Source organism: Dreissena polymorpha, chromosome 8 (assembly GCF_020536995.1).
Source record: "Dreissena polymorpha isolate Duluth1 chromosome 8, UMN_Dpol_1.0, whole genome shotgun sequence".
Taxonomy (NCBI): Eukaryota; Metazoa; Mollusca; class Bivalvia; order Myida; family Dreissenidae; genus Dreissena; species Dreissena polymorpha.
Window position 1 is genome coordinate 47,864,242 of NC_068362.1, and position 7,775 is coordinate 47,872,016.

The 7,775-nt window shown below is 31.5% G+C and overlaps 1 long non-coding RNA gene across 2 annotated transcripts; it reads right to left on the reverse strand.

Annotated features, from left to right (window-relative positions):
* Positions 1-257: 257 nt before the first annotated feature.
* LOC127840884 (uncharacterized) lies at positions 258-7,505 on the reverse strand. 2 transcript variants are annotated; one of them, XR_008030616.1, is made up of 3 exons: positions 7,427-7,505; positions 2,836-2,893; positions 258-973 (listed from the first exon to the last, which is right to left on the reverse strand). It is a non-coding gene; the product is annotated as an uncharacterized LOC127840884 (long non-coding RNA). The 2 variants fall into 2 exon arrangements; XR_008030615.1 differs by having other exon boundaries at positions 7,351-7,481.
* Positions 7,506-7,775: the final 270 nt, after the last annotated feature.

Consider the following 7,775-nt stretch of genomic DNA (forward strand, 5'->3'; position numbering starts at 1 on the left):
ATTCACATATGAACTGCAATGAAGAATCTATACATAATTGATTCTTTAAGTAAATCACAAATTGAACATTTCTATGAATTGTAGACTTTATTTTCCTTTGGTGTAAGCTGTAATTTCATTTACTTTAAAGGTGTCGAATAGGATAAAACTTATTATTTGTATAGTCTTGTTTTACATATTTATTGCTTACATTGCTATGTTTACCTGGAAAGGTTAAGAAAGAGATAATGTTAAATCAATTCTATTTTTGTATAGCAAGAAATTTAAGAAAAAATGGTACATATTTCCCGGTATATCATAATGAATAAAAAACTTAAGATGTTGGGGACTGTTTTATCAAAGGTCTTACGACAATTCAAATATACAATTAAAACGGGAAACTTGAAAATATGAAAGCTGTTAAACAACATGCACTCAAAACTTGGACCATGGGTAAGAACAATATGGCATGTATCAATAAATCGAAATGAGCAATTCTATGATTTCGTGTTAAGTAAATCTGTTTATTTGAAATATGCATCGTATTCTAAGTATGTCACATGATGTTTGATGAAATGGCACCCACGACCGGTAAGTCAAGGGCAATATTTTAGGATAAATTCACAATATAAAATAACAGCATCTTTAACAAATAATCATTATTAACAATTGTTTCTTTATGTTATAGAAAATATCCTTTTGGGCACAGGTAAGCGTATCCAGTCAGTAGATAACCGCAGTACATTGTTCAAACAACTCTTAGATTTCCAAACTGCCAATCCAGTTCCAGATCAGAATTACAAACGCTGCAAAGGTAAGTGGTGTTACCCTTGTGCGTAATCCGAAGAAAGAATTATCATTTCACATTTGCACATTGAATTGTTTAAACAATATTCGTGTATGCCTTTCCTCATTGCTGTTGCCACCAAGTCTAATTAGTTGAAGTACAGGATGGCCTGTGCACCTGTGCCCGTTCTTCCAGCCCGTCCAATTTCTTAAACATATGCTCAAAAAATAAAACAAGTTGACTATTTGTTTTAAGTTGTTGGCAGGCTTACATATGAGCCTTATTCTGACAAAACTGGGCTTAATGCATGTGAGTAAAACTTCATCCCAGATTAGCCGGTGTAGTCCGCACAGGCTAATGAAGGACATCACTTTCTGCCTAAACTTGATTTATGATAAGGAGAAACTTCCTTGAAACTAAAACTTCCATAAAAGCGGAAAGTGTCTTCCCTGATTAGCATGTGCGGACTGCACAGGCCCATATGGGATGGCACTTTACGCACATGCATTAAAACCAGTTTTTCTGAGAACAATGCCCATATATATATATATATATATATATATATATATATATATATATATATATATATATATATATATATATATATATAATTTGCATTTGCTATTGTTGACCAAGAAAAAATATACATCATATACATACTACGTACATTGAACAGATATTCTCTTGTCCAATCGTGTACACATTAATTATCCGAAAGACGCTGTGTCCAAATAGTGTTATAATGACATAATATCATTTCTGAAATAAATTATAAGTGATTCGAAAAAACAATAGACGGATCGATACCTATAAGTAAACATTAACACAAACTTGAGGGATTTTCACTTACTCCAAACTTTTAATATTTTTCGATAATTAATACATACGTAGTGCGTCGCCATTTCCACGGTTGCCTGAAGTACTAAAATTTTATATTACGACGGGAACCAGAATATTAGAATACGTGAATGCTTATCAAGTAATTCAAAATTTACTATCAATCCCGGGCGAATGATACATAGTGATAAGTTCGGTCTGCATTTCTACTCCCGATCATCTAGCCACTGTTCTCATGGTACATTAATCATTCGGAAAATCCACACAAAAACTGGTTTCTAACAATAATTTAGAATTTCAACAATATCCACTACTGCGAACAAAGTTATATTACGGTAAGGCAATTATACTTACGACTTTTCGACGTGTATACAATTGTTTTTTAGCGATGACGAATTGTTCTGACCAAAAAACTGTTAGTCTTCCATGGTATTTAAAATATCACAAATGCTATACTTGTATATTATTATGTTTCATTAGTTTGAAGTGTTGAAGCCAAATTGCCTGAAATTTTCTTTAAAGTATTTGTATAAATAACTCGGATTCACTTGCATATGCATTGTCTTCAAGAAGTAAACTTACTGTTGTATTTATCATATGATATTTAATATATATATATATATATATTCGTTTACATGCCTGTGCGTCATTCTGAATATCAGTCATGCAAACACCTTTAGCAACACTGACATTTAAAATGTTGCATACCACAAGCGTACTGCTCCGATTTTATTAACTGAACGCGATGATTCGCCATGTAGTGTCATTATATTTACTACATATGCGGTCGTGCTTTTATAAATATACTATAGTATAGTATTGCTTAACATAACGGGAACCTGGCATTTGCGTCGGTTGTGTCTTATTATGAATTCAAGGCTAATTAAAGAGGGTGTTTTCTATTTATGAATCTAACACCAAGACAGAAACAAACACACTTGATTTTTTTAAATTTGATAACTCGTGGTTGTTCGTGTATATGAATAGTTAATCGTGAATAGATATGACATGAACTAAATTGTATAAGGTTGTTTTTTTTCAAAAATCTCGCTTATCTAAAATTTCACTATACGTTATCATAATTACATGTGAATGTTTTGCAATCGCATTACCGATAAATGTGTGTAATGTTTGTTTGTATTTAATCAGATCAGATTAATGAAAATTATGTGTCATATGAACGCAGGTTATGCACACATTAAGATAATTTAAGCTTTAAAGACCAGACATACCGCAGATGATAATCTTAAAGAAGAGTCAGATCGATCCTTGTGGCTTCAGAACCACTACCTGTAAATACAAGCGATTACATTATATTGAGGTGAATTAACATCAGCCACAGCATCGCATCTCGCGTAGGTTCAGGTAGAGACATACAATTTATTGACGTAAAATATCATTTCGCGGAAGTAGACATAGAGAGGACACTATATTGCAAAATCAAAATCAGCAGTTTTATATTGGAAATATAAACTTGGCATTTAACAATACGAATTTATGTTTAAATATAATGGAATATAAATAGTCAATCATTTATTTAACGCGATTAGATGTTTATACACGCTCCAAAGCCTAACTGGATTTTTTCTAAAAATTAAATGTTTAATTGTTGTTTATGTTTATATGAAACGGAAATTTAGGTTATCATATTCGAAATGTTAAATCATACAAAAATTTACACCAAACATCAAGGAAACCACATTTAGGAATGCTCTACATATTCCAATGATATAAGTATTTCAAAACGTATAACGTTAACAAGTGCAATTCGCCGGAAAAAGGAACAAACAGATAAACGCGAACATAACAGAACAGAACAGATAGTTTATTTGCGACTTAAGCATATACAGCTCATCGTCAAAAACAATAAATCAATCATAAATACATATACATACACATGCGTCAAACTAACAACAAATGTTTATGCATTTTTACACATAGATGAGTTTTGTGAGAATGCAATATGAAAGAGAAGGCTCTTAATTGTTAAACAAAGTTAAGTAAATGATTATGATCCGTTAGTGATTGATAAAATAAAATATAGACATTATGCAGTTATAAATTATTTACAAAATCACAATTTTGGGGAAAAAACTATTCTCTCATTAGACTATAAATTTTCGGCTCTAAGTTTAAATGCTTTTATACAAAAATTAGCTAGACGTATCAATACAGATTTTCTAGTCTCATTCAACATTTGTACAAATATAAACATACTTGGTCTTCTTTTGTACAAAACAGGTATACATGTATTTCTAATAGTATCATATAAAGGACATATAAGAACAAAATGGTACTCATCTTCAATTTCATTCATTGAACAAAATGTACACGTTCTTTCATTTCTTTGAATATTTTGGTGCCTACCAGTTTCTATAAATAGAACATGGGAAGACAATCTCAATTTTGCGATTATGTTTCTAAATTTCGAATTTTCAATTTTGTCTAAATAAATGGATCTTTCAAAAATGGGGTTTAATTCTTTGTACAAATATAGTGATGGAGAGTCATTTACATCAATTCGCCATTTTTAAATAAACAAATCTTTTAATCTATTGCGAAACATTACAATAAAGCTGTTAACATTAACAGATTCTGGATATAACCATGCGTCATTAAAACCTGACTCTTGCAAGAGTTTCCGAACGTTTGATGTCCATGACTTGGAGTGAGGATTATCACATGCTTCTTTAAATTGTTTATGAATAATATTACTTAAAATACAGTTAGAAGATTTTTCGTTGAACAATTTTAAGAAATATTTAACTACTCGCAAATATCGACATATATACATCGGGTATCTCCCTACTTCGGAATACAAAGCATTTGAATTAATAGAAGCTTTTACACTTAAAAGCCATTTACAGAATTTGCGTTGGACACGCTCAATATTTTCGGCTTTAGTAAACCCCCATACCTCGCTTCCATAATTTAGAATCGAGGCAACATATGCATCAAACAGATTTAACATTATTTTAACAGATACATTCAATGATTTTGTAACGGTAAATAATGCGTTCATCGCTCTAAGCGCTTTGGCTGATAAAGTATTTGTGGCTTGTATAAACTAGCCGCTGCTTGAAACTACTATTCCTAGATAATTAAAATTGTTCACGATTTCAATTGGATTATTATTGTACACTCATCTATAGCCTTTTTTTAAATCTGCCTTTATGAACAATAACAATTTTTCGTTTTTTCGACATTCACCGTTATATTCCACTTCGTGCAATACTCAAACAAATTGTTCAAGGATGATTGTAAACCCTCAGCTGATTCTGAGATTAGTACTGCGTCGTCGGCGAATAATAGAAGATAAATGGATAATTGATAAATTGTAATGCCCGCATTTATATCAGCTTGTAAGTGCAACTCAATGTCATTTAAGAATAATGAAAACATTATTGGCGAACATATTTCTCCCTGTAATAACCCGATGTCGGATTCAAATAAATCGGAAATACTATTCATATGTTTGACATCTAATTTAATCTGGTTATACAAAGAGCGAACATCGGACAGGAGTTTGCCATCGATACCGGACCTAATGAGCTTAAACCAGAGATGCATACGATCCGTTAAGTCATATGCCTTTAAATAATCGACAAAGCAGCAAAACAGTTTTTGTTTATTATTGATATGACTTTCAATCAATGATTGAAGGACAAATAATGCGTCGATCGTACTATAACCCGGTTTGAATCCGAACTGTGCGTCAGTTAAAATGTCATTAGCTGTAGACCAATTTTGTAAGCGTTCATTGAGTATACTCGTGAATAACTTAGCAAAACAACGCACAAGGGTTATACCTCTATAATTGTTGGGTATTGAATGATCGCCTTTTTTATAAAGGGGATAATCAGACCCGTTGACCAGCTGTGAGGAAATTTTCCGGACTTGAGAATATGGTTAAATAACAATTCCAATGCATCACCCATTACATGAACACTTTCTTTAAAGTATTCGTATATTATATTGTCCGAAGAACATGCCTTATTATTTCCTAATCGTTTTGTTGCCATGTTAATTTCCTCGATTGTTATGTATCTGTCGAGCTCCGGGTAAGTACTTTCAGAGTTATGGTTAATGTCGAAATTGCGAACAAAATTGATACTGTTTTCATAATTTATATTACCTTCGTTTTTAGCCAGGTTTTTAAAGTGTTCAACGAGCTCATTTAATTCAACATATACTATAATGACGTCTTCCCGAAGTGTTAATTAAGTTCGCTATTCAATTTCTTATGGTTTTCCAGCCGTTGAGTTGGTAAAAATACTTATTTTAAACAGTAACATAGATTTACAGTGATTTTATATCGTATTGTGCGTTTGATACTTAAATATACCATAATCATTTTCTTGAATTTTCGAAATGTATAGAAACTTGAATAAACTGATTACAGCCTAGCGTTTCTAATGCGAAAAACCATTTAATAGACAGTCAACAGTTAGACAGATTGAAATTACCTCGGATGCGGACTTAAATGCAACGCCTATTAACATGAAACGAAAAAAAAGTTCATAAATGTTTGATTTGTACGATATTAAGAGAAAAAACTACACAGTTCTTACGTTTTATTGATCAATTTTAGATTATGTCATTGTATATCTTATAATTACTGACAATAAATGATTGCATTTTAAATGCAATTTATTTCCATTAAACGACAACGTTACGGCATCAAAAAGGTATTGAATTGTTTAAAAACTGCCATGTAACCGATATACCAATAGTAATTTATTAAAAAATGTTTGGGCATTTCGCAATTATATTAAAAGCTTAATATGTGTAAGATTTAAATATAATAAGACGTTTAAGAAGTGTTCTATCATGAACAGAATGTTATCATTTTATGTTAGACGTCCTAATTGAGATTATTCTATGCAGGGATTGAAGTTTCTTAGCACGATACTAAATAGTTATATTGTCTGAGCATCAATTGAAAGTCGTTGCATTACCTCCAAAGCGAATGAAAATGGTTGACCTATCTCGTCATCGATTTGAAATAAATATTCTACGCACTAAATGAAAATGTTTTTATAAGTAACAAACCGAATGAAACTGGCTAAATTATCAATGCAACGAATGAAAATTGTTAAATCATATACGCAACGATTTAAAATGGTTGAATGGTCTACGAACCGATCGAAACTTGCTGAGTTGCATACGAACCAAATTTAAATGGACACATTGTCTATGCACCCAATAACAATGGTTGAATTGTATAAGCACAGAAAGAAAAAGGTTAAATCGGATATGCACCAAATGAAAATGGTTGTATTGTCTGCACAGCGAATAGAAACTGTTGTTTGTTTTCAACAATACACGTTGTGACAAACGTTTTACTTGTTAAAAAAATTAAAGAAGCAATATTAGAGTTAGACTCAAATATGCACTAAGCACGATATGCTTATATTATTAAATATTGAAACGTTGACTTAATTGCCATTATATAATAGTGAGACTTGTGTATATTTCATATTATACATGTTTATGATATAAAAAATATCAAATTAATAAAACAAGTTTTCAAAGTATTCATTACCTGTCTGAAATAAATGCCGAAAACAATGCTTGTACAATTTATACAAACTTATTATTGTTAATGACGTTACCTTAGATGGATTAAAAAAGCTCGTTCGAGAAGCCTTTAACTTTATACTATTTTAAGAATCCAATAAATCAGATACAGATCACTGAAGCAGAACCTCTTTGCAATATGCCAGCTTTGAACGATGATTACTTACATAAAGTACAGTCCGAATACGTGTTCAACATATAAAAAATGGTCCTAATAAATAGTCTGAATTAAAACAGTATTACATAAGTCCGGAAGGAAGATCGGAAGGGCGAATTTTACAACTCGTTAACCATGTGCTCCCAAAGCACATTTAAGATGTATTTGGTATAAAAGGTTTTCTAAGAGACCGAAATTAAGCAGATTGTGCATGCAAATTTTATTTTATCTTGATCTGAATGAAATATCAACTGAGTGCACGAATGTCAATAGCTATAAATGGGTCATCTTGAAGAAGGGTGATTGTCAAATGAATCGTGTTTGCGTTATCATTAAATTACGTTTTTCTTGAATGTAAATGACCTTTGCTCGTCGTTTCGAGACGATTGGGTTCGTATTCACTGATAATAAGATGGCACGCACCTTATAAATTAT